Raw genomic sequence first — 20,260 nt, 5'->3', positions numbered from 1 at the left:
TGGGGCCACTTTATTGCAAACATTTAGTCATTCGACTACGCGAGAAAAAAAAACATACGACATCTTGAATGATTGTGATTCCCCCACCATCACAATTCAGTTCCAACCAATAATGGCTCCGAAGACCAAAAAAAAAAGATCCAAAATCTCCGCAACTCGGAATGGCTCGTATCCAAATCGGTCACAACGTTGGATGTGATGATTTTTTGGAAACTCACTCCTTCGCTTCGCTCGACAAACCACCAGCAGAGGAGTCGAAAACACGAGGTATCGATTTAGATTGAATAATTCAACGACTTTTTTGTGTTGTTGTACAATTTTTTTTCCTATTGGCAGCCATACGCCAGCCAAGGTTAGTTAGTCCGACAAAACTGCTGCAGCAACCCGCAATGTCGCATGAGCTGAACGTGCTATGACGATGATAATATGCTGATAGCTGACCCTCTCTTTATGTTCCCAAACGGGTATCAAAGGAGAGAAGATTGGATAATGATAGTCTTAAATTTGGTTGATGTCTCTTGGTTGTTGTTGTTGTCTTATTTTTATTGGAAACGTCCGACACGGGGCCGCGCAATTTTTTTCTTTCTTGTTTGTATCAGTAGGTACCAGAAACCGGTTTTACCAATGCAATAGTCGGGTTCGGTTCGGTGACTGCCCGAATCGTCGTCGCTCCGGGTCAACTTAAAAGGTCCAGCTGTCATGCTGCTGGAATGTGGTCCCCGATTGGGTTTCGTCTTTGGATTGGAAAGATTGCTTTGTTTGTTGTTATTGGAACTCCGACAGGGAGGCTGGCTGGAATCAGGTGCACCGTACTTAAAACGCAAATGGTTATTCACTTGATTGATGTTTTCGGTGGAATCGGGCTGACTCGTGGAATATGAACACTAGCTTTAAACTTTAGCCGATTTTGATTTAATTTGTTCTAATTAGCACTACACACACAGACGCGTCGGAGCGCACACACAGAGACACTAGCACTCTTTTACAGGTAGCACTGGAACGAGGCACACTTGGGTTTCGAACGTCGCACCTCTACGATTCCTAGTCCGACATTCGAGAGCACTCGCACTTGATCTTCGCGTTTTTCGTCGAACGACGATCACTTCTTCGTTGATGATTGCGGTGTAGATATATCTTCGGAACGATTGTAAATTAGATTGAACCCACTCGATCGCGCACACGATCAAACGGCATGCACTCACTACCACACCGGCAGCACTGGGATCGTTGGTGATTGCGCGAATCAAGGTGATACACACGGTCTGGAGCCAGGCCTACGCTTTGGAATAACAAACCGCACCAAAAATAGACTGTGTGTGTCGTACAATATCTCTTCTCGCTTCACGTTCAGATAAATTTTTATGACACTGAGTGGAAATGTTGATGCATATATAATATATAATCAGTTTGTTCGTAGAAAAAAAATATCTTCCTCGCTAGGTTTGGATCACAGATAAGACTATAAAATTCACGTAACTATTGATCTCCCTGAACAACTACTGTAAAATTTGGTAGATTTCGAATTGACACCGTTTGGCGGAAACTGTTACGCAATCTTGCTCCAGAATCGGCGTTCCTCGTTCAACGGTTCACTAAGGCACCACCGAGAGACGACCGTTCCGTTCCGTAGTTCACGATTTTCTACACCCCCGCGACAACGTTATCCTCCTTCACGTTACGGGATGCACTAGCAAACACAGGCGCCGTCGTCCTAGCTAGCACCGTCGTCGCACTGTGACGCTCTGAACGGAGAAAACTCGCGATTTTCGGGCCAGAGCAGGCCTTTCGACACGACGGAACCACGTCCGTAAGTTCTTGCTGAAGCTGAAACCGACGAGTACTACGAACGAGTGCGCGCGCCCGCTTCCGAGGCCTACCGAGGGCAGAATGCCGTACATGCTGAGTTGTTGCTGTTTTGGGCCTGGTTCGACCGACCGCTCGTTACACTACACTACACTCCCCGCTCGGCCTCTGTTTCCTCTGTTCCTACATCACATCATCTACTCAACTCAACACACACAGTTCCGCTCACTCTCGCTCTTTCTGTTGCTGTTGCTGCTGCTGATACCCCGCTCTGTGTTGTTGTTGTCGTTGTTGTTATTAGTGCTAGCTGTTCAGTTTCAACCAGCAACAGCAGCACAGTCATTCAAACATTTTTTCTCATTCAAGCGAGAGATACAAATTTTTACTTTTGCTGTGCCCGACTCGTTTCTCTTTCATTTAACTACCCGTATGCAGCAGGGTTGATCTCCTACAGAGTATAGATCAGTGCGTTTTTGAATTCACCACCCACCGAAATGACAGTGGAATTTTCAGTGGTGAGTATCGATCGATGGGGTGGAATCGATTCGTGGCAAAACAAAGCCATTTAAATAACACTCTGGCTGGAGCCGGTAGGGTCAAGTCAAAGCTCGAGGCAACCGCCAAACTTTTCGCCTTGGTAGGCAACTCTCCATACCTGTCAGTCGAATTCGTTTCGTTCCACTTCTCACAGCAGTGGTGAATGTGAACAGGGGAGAAATGCAAAACAAAATACGCGGTTGCTCTGGTCGAATGGTGAAGTGAGATGTTTGAAGGCGGTTTGAGTTGTTATGGCGGTTCTAGGTACGGTGAGTGAAATGATGGATTTTCAATGCAAAACTTATTGATATTAATGAAGTCATGGGAGCGTTTCGACTTCGTCTCATTAGAAACCGAGAATAACTTATTGCCGGAATAATTTAGCGCCGGTTTGACGCTAAATCCCAAAACGGAAACACAATTTGTGTTTGGAATCAAACGACTGGTCAAACGTGTGATGTCCCGTTTGAGTAGAAGTTCTGTTATGCCGATGCGAAACAGGTTTGCTGTCTTGTCGGTATAACTCAATAAAATGAAAAGAGTATATCTCAATTAAATAAATGTAGTTAACAAATTAATAAACTATAGAATTAACAAAATGAATAACGTGAATAACATGAGTTCGGCAAGTATTTAGACTAAATTCAGACGTTCATTCTACTGCATAAACATACACCAAAATATCTACCAATGCACTTGTCACGCTTAACTGTACACATACTGCACTGCCCATAAAAGCATAAGAGTCCCATATGGATTTTTGTCGAAAATGAGTTGTTGGATTGTATTCTGTATCACCACTGAATCACAATGCACAAATAAGATTACCAGGTTTGTTTAGAAAATATCGAAAAAATATCAAAACATGGTCCCATCCATAAAGCTCAATGAAAATATAAATCTTCAACAGCGTTTTTCTCAGCTTGGTGTTTTTCAATATGGGACTTTTATGCTTTTATGGGCAGTGCACTGATAATTTTAAATTGCGAAGTTGTTGGCGAACGAAATGTGAAACTCAAGTGCAACTATTTTAAATGTTTTGAAAGATTGTTGTAATGACAAAAATCCGGAAAATAATAAGAAATTCAATCCACCAAAGCTAAATACCAGAAATGTGCCAAAACAAGTTTGCACAATCAACACGCAAATTTGTTATTTGAAGCTGCCCACTGTATTTTGAAAAAATTACGTAGTTTATCAGACTTTAGTGAGCACCAAAATATACAACTTTGAAAAAATAACAATTTGCTTCCGTACACTTCACCGTAAACACTTGACAAATCTGAAATTCATCATTTTTGGATGGTGAACTGTGCTTTACATTTTCGTACCATAAATTAAGCGCAATCGATGGCTACTACGCTGACAAGATTGAAGCAACACCAGACGATATTAAATACAACAAATCAAAATTCTAGCTGGAAGTTTAAAGTGAGAAGTTTAAAGAAGTTTTAAAGTGGAAGTTTAGTGAGTCACCATTCTTGAAAAGGGTTTTCAAATATCTCTGGTACGTCCAAACAAAATTAAGGTGGTCGATGCAGACGTTAATAACTGCTTGCCGAAATTAAAACAAGTCATCAAAAAATATCAGGTGAGAAAATCGCGTCTTTCAAATTGTTTTTATGCGAAAAAAACGATGATTGTTGAATACACCACTTGTTCCGAAAAAGGGTAATCCTTCAAACGTACAACAAGCGCGTCAAATCGAAAAAGTTGGCTCTGATACCAAACGTATGATGCGCGACAAGAGCTGGAAGGCTCCAAAAGTATCTTTCTTGAATCATACAAAGGTTAAAAGAAAAAGACATCATCACCGTGGAAAACATAACGATTCGTTAAGTACACAGTTAATATATTGTAGACAGTTTATAAATAAAATAAAATACCATTAAGAAGAATTTTCAATTCGACGTTTTGGTTTCAATTGGCGTACACTGGAATTTAGTCTAAAAACTCTACTAAAATTTGTTACAAAGAAATTGCAAAAATTAAAAAAAAACGAATTAATAAAATAAGTATAATGAACAACTAAAATCAAATTCATCAAATAATCACATAGATCAAAACATAAAATGGATAAAACGTGCAAACCAATAAAATGAGCAATATCAGTATAAACAAAATAAATTAAATCAGTAATATGAATAAATGGAATAAATAAAATGAGCATACAAAGACAATAAGAAAAAGAACGAAACATGAATAAAACGAATAAAATCAGTAATATTTATAAAAAGATCGTCACAAAAAATTTATAAAGGTGATATGAAATCCATATATTGATAAAATTATCAATTAAACTAAATGAATAAAATAAAAAAAAAACAACAAAAAAAATCAAAATAATTTTTCTCAATTAAAAAAGTTAAATAATACAATTAGTAATATAAAAATTGATGCTTGACAGATTGGAGCCTGTCTCAGTTTCGTTTCGAGCGGGAGTGACATTAGTAATGATCGGTTAGGATGCTGACAGGGAAGGAAGCAAAACGACGCGAGCGTGAATCTGCTGCTGCATCCGTCATGCAGAGTGAATCTTGCGGTACAGTTAATGGTTATTTTGGGCAGCTCAAAATTATTTCTAGGTTTTCTTATACAACCCTTGATTAATATTTTTCTCTTTGCTAGTTTTTCTTTCGTAAAAATATTTGAAAAACGAAATTTCAATTGTGGTATTTTCTCGTTATTTACCGTGACGGTTTCAGTAATATCAGTAAGTTCAGATCAATAACCAAGGGCGGTCGCACCCGCTAAGTATAAAGTAGAAACAACACTCCCATTATAAATAAGAAGCAAACACTCCGGATGGCCGACTGTCCGGAGTTCAAGTTGCGCGATTAAAATTGTCGTAAATCGATCACGAACGACTTTCGTGCATATAGCTAAGATCATTTTGTGGTCCTACTACGCAATTCTCAAACGATTGTAGATATCAGACTAGCTCATAGTTTTAGCAATACTCCCACGACAGGCTGTTCGAAGTTCAAATTGCTGTAGTTTAGGGAAAAGGTTAATGGCTTTCGATGGCCAGCTATTCAGAGTTTAAATACAAGAAAAACATGGCTAAATATATTTTTTCTCTGAGTATTTGCACTGAGGACTCCCACAGCATAAAACATGCGTTTTTTGTCGCATCGCCTGCTTGTTGCGAATCCCAGACCTATACCTTCCTTCAATCCAACTCCGTAATATCTATGGTAGCGTCGCTGAGTCGGTGGCCTTCCTTAAGTAGGTATTACATCAACATTTCCTACCCTATCCTAAGAATCGAAAGGTGGAGGTGGTCGTGTCCGGTAATGACGATTCTCATGCCATTGGTTTACTGACTTCAATAGAGATAAAATTCATTCCCGATAATTTATCTCACAAGCAAGATGAGTTAAGGGGTTGACACCCCTGCAGAATATTTAAAAAGACGAATTTTATTATCATTATTTAATTTAGCCTAACATGCGCTTATTTAATTAGCCTAACATGCGATTTAGGACGTTAAAAATGTTATCCCCAAAAATGGAAGAAGAAAACAATATATAAATGCTCAAATTTTCAATTCCACCTCAAGGCCTCTTATGTAAACCTCAAGTGTACTGGAAACTTTAACTACGCTCTGCTCGAAACCACTTTTTTCGAGCTGACCGGAAATGTAAAACGAACAAATCATTTTTATCGTTTTGAAATTTTCACAGTATATTGGAAATTGCTTTCTCCAGCGTTGTACGTAGGATTATCGGGTCAAACACCTGATAAAATCGAGGGTAGGCAAAATCAGAGGCTGATAAAACCGGAGGCTGATAAGATCAGGTCCTCAGTGTAGTTTTTTTTAGTTCCTAGACAAAGTCTTTATTATTTAGTATAAATGTCTTGCAAAGCAAATACAACACAAAATTTTCGTTTTTGCATATTTTATATTTTTACGATAAGCAATATATTTTTAAGACAGGATTTCCAGGAATTTGACTTGGTTCGTTTGCTAGAGCCCAGAAAACGTAAATAAGCAAAGTAAATTGAAATAATGCGTAATATCGCAATAATCAATTCAATTGATCTTATCAAGTTAGAAAAATAAATGATATTTATAAAATGATCAACATTTTAAATATGTACAAAAAATATTAAAATGATTACTATGGATAAAATAATGGTAAGTAATATAATGAGCAGAAAACTATAAAATTAAACGGAAAACGGATAAAATGATGAAATTGAATGAAATGAAAAAATAATAAAACGATAAAAATTTTAAAAAATACTTAAAATTAATATTTTTTAAATTATTGAAGTGAATAAAATTAGATAGGGAGTCGGGTAAAGCGTAGTTGGTAAATCAATTGCATTGTACGCAGCACACCTGGGTTCGATTCTCAGCCCCGCACATAGGGTTAGAAATTTTTCCTAAAGAGATTTCTCTAAACCGAAAAGAGGCGAATGACCCTAAGGTTAAAACCTCTGTAATTAAAATAAAAAAATAAAATTAGATGAAAATTAATGATTAATTCATCAATAATAAAAATAATAAACCAAATAAAATGAACAAATTTTCAAAACAATAAAACAAATAAAATAATAAAATGAACAGAATGAATAAATTTAATACTAAATCAATATAATAAAATGAATAAATCATAAAACTAAACGAATAATATGCATAACTTGAATAAACTGAAGCAATGAATTTCTTGAATAAAATAAAGTAAATGAAAACACAAAAAAGCTTAATTCGAAGACCATCGCATTGAAAGATCCTGAAATGTTTGTGGAAACGCAATAATTCGAAGGTTGGTTTACCAGCATCTGAAGTGGCAAAATAAATTTACAATGAAATTTCCAGTGTGTCTGTTCTATTCGTTTACCCAATTTTATTTTCGTTTCGTCTTTTCTAGACTGCGTCGGTAAAGTTTATCGGGAGTTCCGACTGACGGACCATAAATAATTAACAGGAAACTAGAACGACCAATTTGTTTAACATTTAAATGATGACTTTTTGGTAGCAGATTTTTTTAAGAAAAAAATTATTTTGAGTCAAATGGCAAACATTTCAGGAGAATGTCTCATCATCTTCATGCTAACCATAGTTTGAACATAAATTAGTTTTAATTTCATCATATTTTTTGCAATTTTTCTCACGACTACAAATAGTGTCTTCGTCAAGTAGGGTGTAATATTAAATTTGTCTCAGTAAAAGTCTCTACTCAACAGGGACATGCACAAACGATTTCTACGGAAACAGCTGAAGACAAAGATTTGATTTTGTCTTCCCCAATCGTTTTATATTAGATTAGATTGGGCATTGAGTTATTACAGATTAGTAGCAGATGTTATGACTCAAATTAGAAATGAAAAGGATAATAGCAAGAGCGAAGGAAAGAGCGCGTGAGAAATTGTAGCTGCTGGTAAGTACCGTGACATTATTTGTCTTCTATTTCACGACATTTGGTTTTTATATATTTACATTATGAAAAAGCAACTGATAATTTTGCGTCTTGACCAATATAACCTTGTAATAGAAGTCAAATTTTCACTAGAAGCTTTGAATTAAAATATACGGTACCGATGATATGTTGGGTATAATATGAATATGAACTTATGAGAAAGATATTCCATTACTACCATTACCATCTGTTAACTATTGTTAACTAGTTAACTATTTTTTTTTTCATACGTTTATTTGACACGGCATTTGCAAAAGCTTTTTACGCCAGTTTATTTTTTTACATAGCACGTTACAAAAATCCTTAAGACTAATTTTAACTATACTAGTAATTTGTCTAAAACTAACACTGAAATCACTTTATTGTTTGCTTTTTTCCTTACATTGTTATATTTCATAATGATCTAGTATTTTCGGGTGTATTTATTTACTTTTTTTCTGTTATTGTTTAAATTTAAAAACTGAATATTCTAGGACACTTTAATTGGTGAATGATTAGCCTTAGATGAGAGTATGAGGAGATGAATTTAATTAAATTTTGACAGATGCTGTTTTTAGAAAATGATAGATAAGTTCCATGTATAGAGGATCGCGATACGCCAGGATATCTCTAACAGGAACATGGAATGGTCTTCCTCGGGCTTGTAAAGAATCTACTAATTGTGATCTGGCTTCACGATATTCAGTGCAGGACCAAACAACATGCTCAATGTCATGGTAACCCTCTCCACAAGCACAATGATTACCCTCAGCGAGCCCAATACGACGGAGATGCGCATCTAAAGTATAATGATTGGACATGAGCCTTGACATCACACGGATGTAGTCCCGACTTACATCCAATCCTTTGAACCATGCCTTCGTTGATACTTTAGGGATAATTGAGTGTAGCCATCGTCCCATATCTCCATTGTCCCAAGATGTTTGCCAACTAGCAAGTGCCCTCTGTCGAGAAGCGCTATAAAATTCATTGTAAGCGATGGGTCTTTCATATATTTCACCATCTAGTGCACCAATCTTGGCTAAATTATCAGCTTTCTCATTGCCCGCAATAGAGCAATGGGCGGGGAGCCACACCAGGGTAAATTTATAACATTTTCTTGTTAGGTTACTCAGAGATTCTCGTATCTTCCCCAAAAAGAATTGATCTTGATTATCAATCCTCTTTGAGCGTAGAGCTGCAATTGTGCTGAGACTATCAGTGAGGACAAAGTAATGGTTCGGGGGTAAAATATTAATTATTTGCAAACTAGTGAACTGCTGCTAGTTCCGCTATATAAACAGAGGCGGGTTCTGCAAGTTTGAGAGAAATTGAAAAATTATTGTTGAAAATACCGAAACCAGTGGCCTCATTGATTCGTGACCCATCAGTGTAAAACATTTTAAGGCAGTCTATGTGTTGATATTTACTTGTGAATATTTTAGGGATCTCCCGCGAGCGTAGATGATCCGGAATTCCACGAATCTCTGCTTGCATGGACGTGTCGAAGAATAAAGTGGATTCAGGAGTATCTAGTATATTGACGTATGTGGAAACATACCTAGCAGGCGTTATTTCTTGTGACATGTGATTGAAATACACTGTCATGAATCTGGTTTGGGGTTGAAGCTCAACAAGTCTTTCGAAATTTTCAATTACCAGTGGGTTCATAACCTCACATCGAATAAGTAAACGAGAGGAGAGATCCCACAATCGGTCTTTTAAAGGAAGAACTCCCGCTAGTACTTCAAGACTCATCGTATGGGTCGACTGCATGCAACCTAGGGCAATTCGTAAACAACGATACTGTATCCGTTCCAGTTTAATAATGTGAGTGTTCGCAGCTGAGCGGAAACAGATGCACCCATATTCCATTACTGAAAGTATTGTTGTTTGATACAATCTTATCATGTCACTTGGATGAGAACCCCACCATGATCCAGTTATTGTTCGCAGAAAATTTATCCTTTGTTGGCATTTCGTTATTAGATACCTAATGTGGCCTCCCCATGTGCCTTTAGAATCGAACCAAATTCCAAGGTATTTAAAAGTCAGGACTTGGGCTATCGTTCTACCAACTGAAGCTGAAGCTGAGCCGGATCACGCTTCCTTGAGAAAACGACCAACTCTGTTTTCTCTGTAGAGAAATCGATGCCCAGTTTTAAAGCCCAAATTGATAAATTATCCAAGCTACCTTGCAATGGTTGTTGTAAATTTATAGCTTTTGGTCCTGTGGCAGAAACCACCCCATCATCTGCAAGTTGTCTTAGAGTGCATGGGCTGACAATACAATTATCAATGTCATTCACGTAAAAATTATAGAGAAGGGGGCTTAGACAAGAGCCTTGTGGGAGGCCCATGTAACTTATTCTGAGTGTCGCCAAATCGCCATATGAAAAATGCATGTGCTTTTCTGACAATAAATTGTATAAATAATTATTTAATATCGGTGAATGACCACATTGATGTAGCTTCTCCGAGAGAACATCAATGGAGACTGAGTCGAATGCTCCTTTTATGTCTAAGAACACAGACGCCATTTGTTCTTTTTTTGCGTAAGCGAGTTGGATTTCTGACGAAAGTAGCGCCAGGCAATCATTCGTTCCCTTTCCTCTCCGTAAACCAAACTGGGTATCTGAGAGCAAGCCGTTCGCCTCAACCCAATTGTCGAGACGTCGTAGGATAATTTTTTCCAACAATTTCCTGATGCAGGATAGCATTGCAATCGGTCGATACGAGTTATGATCGGAGGCTGGTTTTCCCGGTTTTGGAATGGCGATAACTCTCACTTGTCTCCAGTCACGCGGGACAATATTCTGCTCAAGAAACTTGTTGAATAAATTCAACAAGCGTCTTTTTGCTAGGTCAGGCAGATTCTTCACCAAGTTGTATTTAATTCTGTCTAGTCCCGGAGCATTATTGTTGCATGAGAGGAGTGCAATTGAAAATTCCATCATTGTCAAAGGCGAATCTATGAAATTGTTACTTGTGGGAGCATCGCGAATGATTTTCTGCGCAGGAGCAGAATCTGGACAAATTTTCTTGGCAAAATTAAATATCCAACGATTCGAAAAATCTTCGCTTTCATTAGTCACGTTTCGATTCCTCATTCTTCTGGCTGTGTTCCAAAGAGTACTCATTGATGTTTCTCTTGACAAGCCATCAACGAAGCGTCTCCAATAACTAGACTTTTTGGCACGACGTATACTGTCAAATTTGTTTTGCAAAATGAAATAATTTTCAAAGTTCTCACGTATACCCCCTTTCTGTTTCATAATTTCTTTGTAGGCAACTTGTTTAGCTTCATATGCATCAGAGCACTCTTTGTCCCACCAAGGATTAGGGGGCCGTCTATTTATTGTCATTCCAGGATTGCATTTCGTTTGGGCTTGTTCTGCTGCTCCAATAATTAAACTCGCTAGGAATTCATATTCTTCGGTAGGGGGTAGCTCTTCTGTCGAAGCAAGAGAAGTGGAAATTAATGTTTCGTATGTTTTCCAATCAATATTTCGTGTTAAGTCATAAGGAACATTGATTGAATTCGTAAGGCCTAATTCACTGTTAACTGAAACAACGATTGGCAAATGATCGCTACCGTGAGGATCAGGTACAACCTTCCACGTGCAATCTAACCGAAGTGATGTCGAGCACAGAGATAGATCTAATGCACTTGGACGTGCAGGAGGTCTGGGGATTAGTTAACTATTGTTAACTATTCATTTTTGAAATGAACTTACAAATTTGTTCATTGAGAAATATTTAAGCAAATTCACACAATGTTTACGCATATTGAAGATTTTTGATAAAAGACCACCATAACATTTTTATTAGGATCCTCAAAGAGCTGAATGTCAGTATAATACAGTAATACTAAAATGGTTAAACAAAACTCAAAAAAATGCCGCAAAAGATAGATGTTGTTCATCGTCAAAAATCTTCCATCGACTCGCCGTGTACACCTTTTACAAACGACCACATTACTCGTGTATTTCTGTCCGTTTAGCACGAATAAGGTGGGTGTTAGTGTAAGATGTACCAACGAGTTTCCAACGGCACTTCTACCAGTATTGCAGCTATGCAAACGTTCTCAAACAGGGTGTGCGATAGCGGATGCACACAATTTTATTTCTTGAGCGTTTTTTCAAAACGTCATATCTGCAATGAGTTACTCTCTGTTTATACTTTCTCTTTCGATTTTTACGGCGTCACTATAACACTTTTCACTTATTTTACAGTACAGATCGAATGATGGTGGTTTTAGCTAGCATATTATGCAAAGAGCTGAGGGATAAATGTTAAAGTGACCGAATTATTAACAGAAGAGAAAGTAAACAAAGAGAGTAACTCATTGCAGATATGACGTTTTGAAAAAACGCTCAAGATTTATCCACCATGGTTATCTACTCTCATTCGAAAGGCACAATAATAAAATCGAGCTCTTTGCTGAGGAATCCGGGAGCGAAATAATTTGCGCTTGGCCCGCTCAGCTCTCTCGCACATGCTCGCAACGGCGCCGTTCGCTTCGCATAGAAGCGAACAAAAGCAGTCTCTTCTTGCTCTATCTCTTGTTCCGTCCGCGGCTCAACCAATTGACGGGTCTAATCAACGGTATGCTAATTTGAGCCTATTTGCGCGGTGTGTATGTAGTCGCTCATTTTATTTCCAGCTAGCAGACACACATTCCATAAATTGGTCGGAATTGAAACATGAATCCGTCGTCGGTACGGGACGGGATGACATGTACACCTACTAAATTGAGCCAAATCGAAATAGAATGGACCCCGCGTTTCGTTCGGTTCCGCTGCCCTGCTTTCCGTCCGCGTGAGCGTTCTCGGTGCTCACTCTCAGTACTGTCTGTGAACGAACAATGGGCATATTCTCGCTCGCGGTCAGATTGATGATTGTTTACGATGGGGGTGGTGTTGGTTTCGCTATTAGAGCTGTATTAGAGTTGATTATCGATATGTAGAGGGCATCGAGCGAAAATTTTTATGCAAACGTTATTCAAACCATTGACAAAGGCTTTGAAGAGGGAGGCTATTTATTTGATTGGGTTCTGCTGTTGTTGTTTTGAACGATATGGTAGTGTGTTGAGTTGCTTGCTTATGCACTTTCGTCGGGGCATATTTGAATAGTAAACTATTGAGAAATTTTAAATGTGACTGAAGATTGAAATTGAGAATGGACGCTTCCCATAGTCCAAAATATCGTTTTTTCTAAGAATCATTTGTTTCGCGTTATCTAGGTATGAAAGAAATAAACTGTCTGACAACTTTTTCAGTACTGCTTTGTAATGTACCTTTAATTGGACTGAACATTTGAATCAAATCTGTCGGAATAATATTCACCAATTTTGTATTAAATTTAGGCTTCAGCAAACAATACAAAAACTGCTTCTTAAAAAACACTTCTTGAAAGTCGCGAAATACCGCCATTTTCCAGTCTATTTAGCAGACTAATCCATGCGGACTTATTTGTTACGAATTCCGAAATTGGATAATGTTTTTTTTAACTTGTGCATATACTGACTGAGTACTCAACTTATTGAATTTGAATAAGAATTGAAGAAGTGAATGAACGAAGTAGTATTAAACTAGCTTTCAAAACTAGGTGTAAAAATTACTCGAATCTACGAATATGCAAGGAAAAACTCATTTTAACGTCAGCCGTGCACGTTGTTGTATTCGATGCCGCGGCTAAACTGCTGAACGTTATCAGTATGCCCATGATGTAGTTTCGTTTTGATCTTCTTGGAACAGTTACTTTCCACCTAGCACACGTTTGGCCTGATACGAGTTTGTATAGTCAGTCCTAATTGTAATTCTTGCGGTAGAGGCACTTTTCACTTCGGTGGTTTTCTCATTTTATTGAGCAGACGGGGAACGATACTAACTGTTTGTGTAGTGGATAAGCAGCAAAGTAGAATTCTTGATTCTCTTCTCGACGTTATCAGAAGCTAGATTGAAACTTAACAAAAAAATCACTTTTGAACATTTTTTACTCTGATATTTTCCCTTGTACTGAGGGGTTTCAGTAGCACGGAATCAGCTCTTGGCAAACAGGGTCGATACTGTATATGAGAGTGGGAGTGGGTTAAAATATTGTTAGAGAAAAAGTGTGTCAAAATATTGTTAGAAACGGTATATTTATAACAACTTCAAGCAAAGTGGGTCAAATTGAAGAAACTGCCTTTTCAGGGCAAGAAAATATAGAATATTACTTCTTTTACGATAAGAAAATAATACACAGGTTCATAACAGGGGTTAGAAAATTTTTTAATTCGTACCTGTGGGTGATGAAATTTCAGTAAATTAAATTAAATTAAATTGTGAGATATGGGATATATGTATGGAGTATAGGTCAGTGACTGAGAAAAATTGTTTATTGACGCCAAAGTGAAATTCAAGACAAAACAGTGAAAACCATCATCAACATAATTGTCATTTAAAAGGCGGTGGTCAGTAGACATCGGCAATCGAAGATTAGCGCCAGATAGCGACTTTCGGTTACCAGAAACTAGAGAAAACCATCAACAATATGAGTGTCATTTGAAAGAGGATGGTCAGTAGACATCGGAAATGAATGATTAACGTAATTTTTTAAATTCAAGATGGCGATATTAGGTGAAAATAGTGAGAACCAGCATCAATAAGGGTGTTATTTGAAAGAAGGTGGTCAGTAGATATCAGAAATTGATTACGTAATTTCGACATCCAAGTTGGCGATTACAAAACAGTGAAAACCATCATCAATATGGGTGTCATATGAAAGGGGGTTGTCAGCAGATATGGAAATCGACTATTACCTTCGTTTTGAAATTCCACATGGTGACTTCCGGTTCTCGAAAAATAGAAAGATCCGTCATCAATTGGGTGTCATTTGAAAAGGGGTCGCATTTGACATCGGAAATTGATGATTAAAGACCATGTTGAAATCCAATTCTCCGTTAACCACAAAATAGTGAAAACCATCATTAATATGGGGTTCATTCGAAAGGGGGCGGTCAGTAGACATCGAAAATTGATGATTATCGCCGTTTAGAAATTCAAAATGGCGACGACCGAGAGCCTCAAAACAGTGAAAATTATCATCAATTTGAGTGTCATTTGAAAAGGGATGGTCAATAGACATCGGAAATTGACGATTATCCCCATATTGCAAGATGACGAATTCTGGGGACCTTCAAAACAGTGAAAACTCTTCAATATTGGTGTCATTTGGAAGGAGTGGTCAGTAAACAAAATTGATGATCAACGCTATTTTGAAATTCAATATGGCGACTTACGGTTACCATAAAATAGAGAAAACCATGATCAATATGGTTGTCATTTGGAAGGGGTTGTCAGTAGACATAAGAAATTAAAGATTAACGCCATATTGAAATCCAGAATAGCGATTTCGGGTTACCAGAACATAGGAAAGACCATCATAAATATGGATGTCATTTGAAAGGCGGTGGTCAGTGGACATAGAAAATGATCATTAGAGTCGTTTTGAAATCCAAGATGACGACTCCCGGTTACAACAAAACAGTGAAAATCATCAACGATATGGGTGTCCTATGAAAGGGGGTGGTAGACATCGGAAATTGATCATTTTCAAATTCGAAATGGCGACCTCCAGTTACCACAAAACAGTGAAAACCATCATCAATATGGGGGTCATTTGATAGGAAGTGGTCAGTAGACATTGGAAATTGATGATTAACACCATTTTAAAATCCAAGATGGCGACTTCCGAGTACCAAAAAACAGTAAAAACGATTATAAGCATGGTTGTCATTTGAAAGGGGGTTCGGAAATTGACGATTTTTGCAATCCAAGATGACGACTTCTGGTTACCAGAAAATAGAAAGAACCATCATCATATGATTGTCATTTGAAAGGGGCGTCTAGTAGACAACAGAAATTGATGAATAACACTAGTTTGAAATCCAGTATAGCGACTTCGGGTTACCAGAAAACAGAAAAAAACTATCGTCAATGTGGGTGCCATTTGATGGAGAGTGGTCAGTAGACAGGAAATTGATGATTACGGCATTTTGAAACCCGGTTACAACAAAACAGTGTCATTGGGAAGGGGGTGGTCTGTAGAAATTGGAAATTGACGCTCAACGCCATTTTGAAATCCAAGATGGCGACTTTCGGTAACCAGGTAAAAGCCAATGAAAATAAAGATTGATTGTGCAAGTGGTGACAGTGGCGAAGAATAAAGAACAAATTTGGATGAATATTTTCAAAAATCTGTAATAATTGAAAATAAGCATATCCATAGTACCAATTGAGGTTTTATAGTAGATTTATGGCCACCCATAAAGCTTAGATTGCACTTGTAGCGTACCATAAAACTTTAATTGTTACTTGGGTTATGTTCTATATTCAAATGGTGTTATATATTCACATCATAATTAATATCGTTGTATGTTCGAGTCCTAATTAGGAAAGATACTTAATGTGAGGAGGATCGCAGCACTAGTCATATAAGAATACTAAGTATAGGTTGCGAAGTCTGTCGAAAAAGGTCAACTTCTGCTACGGAATGTAGTGACACGGCTTTGCTTTTTTACTTCAGTCATACCCATTTATGTATTCAGTTATTAAACTACATATTTCAACGTATATCAATACTACTACTACTGATCACCCCCTTCAAAATGACACCCATAGTGATAATGCTCACCACAATTTAATGCTAACCTCTTAGATTTCAAAATGGCGCTAATCATTAATTACCAATACCTACTGACCACACTTTCAGCTGACACCCATATTGATAATGATTCGCTCCATTTTCTGGTAACCGGAAGTCGTCATTTTGGGTTTCAAAATAGCGTTATTCATGAATATATGGTGTTTACTGACCACCCCATTTCAAGTGACACCCATATCGATGATAATGTTCAGTGTTTTGTGGAAAACGGAAGTCATCATCTTGTATTTCAAAACGACGTTAAACATCAATTATTGATGTCTACTGTCTGATCACCCCCTTTCAAATAACACCCACATTGATGATGGTTCACTGTATTATCTGGTAACAGTAAGTCACCATTTTGGATTTCAAAAAGGCGTTAATCATCAATTACCGATGTCTGCTGACCGCCCCTTTCGATGACACCCACACAGATGATAATTTTCACCATTTTGTGGTATTCAGAAAATGCCATCTTGGATTTCAAAACGGGCTTTATCATTTATTTCCGTTTTCTACTGATCGCCCCTTTCTAAATGACACTCATATTGATGATGGTTTTCATTGTTTTGTGGTAACCGGCAGTCGCCATCACAAATTTCAAAATGGCGTTGATCATGAATTTCTGGTGCCTACTGAACACCCCCTTTCAAATGACACTCATATTGATGATGGTTTTCTCTATTCTCTAGTAACCAGAAGTCGCCATCTTGGATTTTATCCATTTCCGATGTTTTCTGATCACCGCCTTTCAAATGACACCTATATTGGTGACGGCATACACCGATTTGTGATAAATAATTTCTGAAACCATTCTTGGAATAAATATGGAATATTTCTCCTCTCAGGGCAAAAGTGGTATATGTATCTGTTCAACACAATTATTGCGCTAAGGTTTTATCCCATTTCTGTTCTTACTGATACTTAAAACGGTTTCGTTCTTCATAAAATGTATACCGTTTTTGCTCGCAGCGAATTTTAAACCCACTGTTGCTCTCAGCCTCTCATATTGTACGTGGCAAAAACGATACCAGGTACCAGAACAGGTAGATAGGTGACCCTAACCCAGTATCCCCATTCGTAAAGATGGTACTACACCAGAAAACTGTCTGTGAAGAGCGAATTCCCGCAAACCTCTGCTAATGAAGGCCACATGTGAAGTGCCCTATTGTCCGAAGTCAAAGAAGAATGCACCAGACAAAAAGTTGCCCAAGAAATAAGCTTGAGTGCTGCCATGTTAAAACCATCTGAACACTTTTCAAGACAATTGGAATTTTTCGTGAGCTACTCAAACTTTGGTTTAGAAAATCAAGGGCAAATATATACTCAAGTACTGCAATGAAATTCTCATTTGGATATTATTAATTATCCCTTTGTGGGACATAAGGAGAAATATTCTTATTCTAACTTTTTCTGTGTTCCTTACTATTCTATAGCCTAGAAAATAAGAGTAAAACCCAAACCAGGTGCTTTATTATATGACCTTTTTGGTGGTATCCAACGGGGAAAACAGATCAAATGGTGAGTTAAACGAAAGCGATTATGAGAAAAAATTCCCCCCAGAGGCAAGATTCGAACCTACAACCCTTGGGACTCCAGTCCACTGCGCCATATCCCTGGGCTATGATGACATCCCAGTAATAACATCGTAGCCCAGGGATAGCATAAGGATTTTGAGCAGTGGACTTTTTTCACATAATCGCTTTCGATTAACTCACCATTTCGATCTGTTTCTCCCTTTGGATACCACCAACAAAGTCTTGCATAAGGTATTGGCACTTACACAAAAAAAATCAAAGAACAAATAAATTATTTGCTTTGTTATAGTTAGCTGTTCAGTTTCCAATGAATATTGGGCTACCGCGATATGACTTACATACGCTGATGAGTACTCCTCTTTGCGGGTATGACTCTTAAATCTGTTGCTTTTTCCCAACCTGAAAAAAACATTTCCCAGATACTACCTTCGCCTTCAAATCACAATTCCACTGTCCAGACCAAACAACAATTCCGGATGGCATGCACTTTTTCTGCCACATCAACGGGTTTCAAACAGGCATAACAAGTACAATCCCACTGCAGCTCCATTTAACAGGAAATATATGACTCGCAATTTATAATTTAATTTATAATGCGTAACAAACGCCTCCCCCAATGGCTGGGGGGCTGACGTCGTCGTGTTGCTCTAGAGAAGCGTGAAATTTGACACACCCGCAATCGCTCGGTCAACCGACAACAACAAGGATCGTGGTCACTTGTTTATGTTGCCGTTTTTGCAGTGCTAGGTTCAAAGTTATGCGACTTTCGGGTAAAAACATGTCCTAAATAATATCTATAGTTCAATGTCATGAGTTTACACAGTTCCATCCCAAGAACTGATATGTCTTTTCGAGGTCTGAAAACTATGCATAGTCTGAATAAATTGTCGTGTTTAAAACCTAAAATCATGCGACTAATTTCGGTGAATAATTATAGTAATCGAGCGTGTGCGAAAATGAACAGCACTTTGCAGCACAATTGGATGCTCAAAGTTTCTTAAATATCATTTCCTGGTATCTACGGAACATTGCCCCAAGCGGACGGAATATCTGTCACCAGCGACGGACAAGGTGATATGATAAGCCACACCGGAGAGGCCGCATCGCAGCTGCTGCCCAATGTGACCTCTAGCAGTCAGGTCCTCCAACTACAGCTAACATGCAACGTCTGACGGTTGGCATGTATTTAGAGTAGGTAGGTACGCGCACAACCCAACCGGAGAAGGTTGCGCGCGTGCACCTTGACTGTGCGAAACATATTCAGTGCGCACTGATTACCTACTGTTTACGGGGGGAGGGGGGTACTACAGGCGGGTTTAGTATGATAAACACCCCACTCAACTACCTTCTTCCGGTTCTCACTGTAGGCTGGGGCGAATACAGAAACGGACGAATGAACACAAGTCAATGTCAGCCTCTGATAGTGCGATTGCCAAAACGGGAGGAACGGATCTAATGAAGATTTATTGATTTGGGTGAAGGTCTGTGCCGAAGTGAGTGCTGGCTGATGGTCGTTTTCTGACAGCAGCAAATCAAGGCGAGGGTTTTTCCTTTAACCTTCTTCGGCACTCTACTATCGTGGCTGTTGTTACAAATGTGTAAATCTTCATTTATTACTTGGAGACGATTTCTATAACGAAATATATCACCTAATTTTTCGTCACGGGAGTAAACTACCTGGCCAACAGAGACTACGAATTCCTCGCACGTTTTCCGATATTCACTATCTAATTGTAAATTATAGTCAATGAAATGAAGCACGGCCTCGGCTTTGTTGCTCGCATAGAGCACGTGTACCATTTCCCACCCATCTGAGTCTGCGACCGACTGTCCACAGTTAAATTATAGAACAATGGGAAAAACCATGCACTGAAGGTATGACAAAATAATAAGCTTTCATGTAGCAGCTATTTTTGGCATCACCCAACCGAACCGGCTGCTAGCTGTTTAACTAACATACGTCAAGAGTAGATAGCTTCTGATAAGGCAATTTTGCACCTTCGGTCGTTCTTCGACTGTGATTAAAATGTGTTATACAGCCTAAGACGAGATTTACCCGGTACCTGGCGCGGCTACGCTGACAGTTGACGATCAAATCCAGCACTAGCTTCAGGGTAGAACTGCCGGACGCTTAGCTAAACACCATCCGCCGGCAGTAGCCCAGGGAATAGCTTGGAAATAGAAGGATCTACTGCAGACGGCTGTCTTGTCCGGCGGTGAAATTGCGCTGATAACGAACCACGGCCTGGTGATTGTGATTAGCACATTGTTTACGACCAGGGG

The 20,260-nt window shown here is 38.4% G+C and overlaps 1 protein-coding gene across 17 annotated transcripts in view; it reads right to left on the bottom strand.

The window, feature by feature from the left end:
* LOC131693459 (MAP/microtubule affinity-regulating kinase 3-like) overlaps window positions 1–1,901 on the bottom strand; it is a 211,107-nt gene extending 209,206 nt beyond the window's left edge. For 9 of the 17 annotated variants that reach the window (XM_058981275.1, XM_058981276.1, XM_058981281.1 and 6 more), the window contains exon 1: window positions 837–1,899. The gene's annotated coding sequence lies outside the window, so the exon portion shown is untranslated. Of the gene's footprint in view, window positions 1–836 lie in introns of all 17 variants that reach the window. The other 8 variants (XM_058981284.1, XM_058981285.1, XM_058981286.1 and 5 more) reach the window with 3 other exon arrangements.
* Between the last annotated feature and the right edge of the window lie 18,359 nt (window positions 1,902–20,260).

This window comes from Topomyia yanbarensis, chromosome 3 (genome assembly GCF_030247195.1).
Source record: "Topomyia yanbarensis strain Yona2022 chromosome 3, ASM3024719v1, whole genome shotgun sequence".
In the NCBI taxonomy this organism is placed as follows: Eukaryota; Metazoa; Arthropoda; class Insecta; order Diptera; family Culicidae; genus Topomyia; species Topomyia yanbarensis.
Note: the sequence above shows the minus strand (reverse complement) of the source record. Positions and strands in the feature narration are given on the sequence as shown.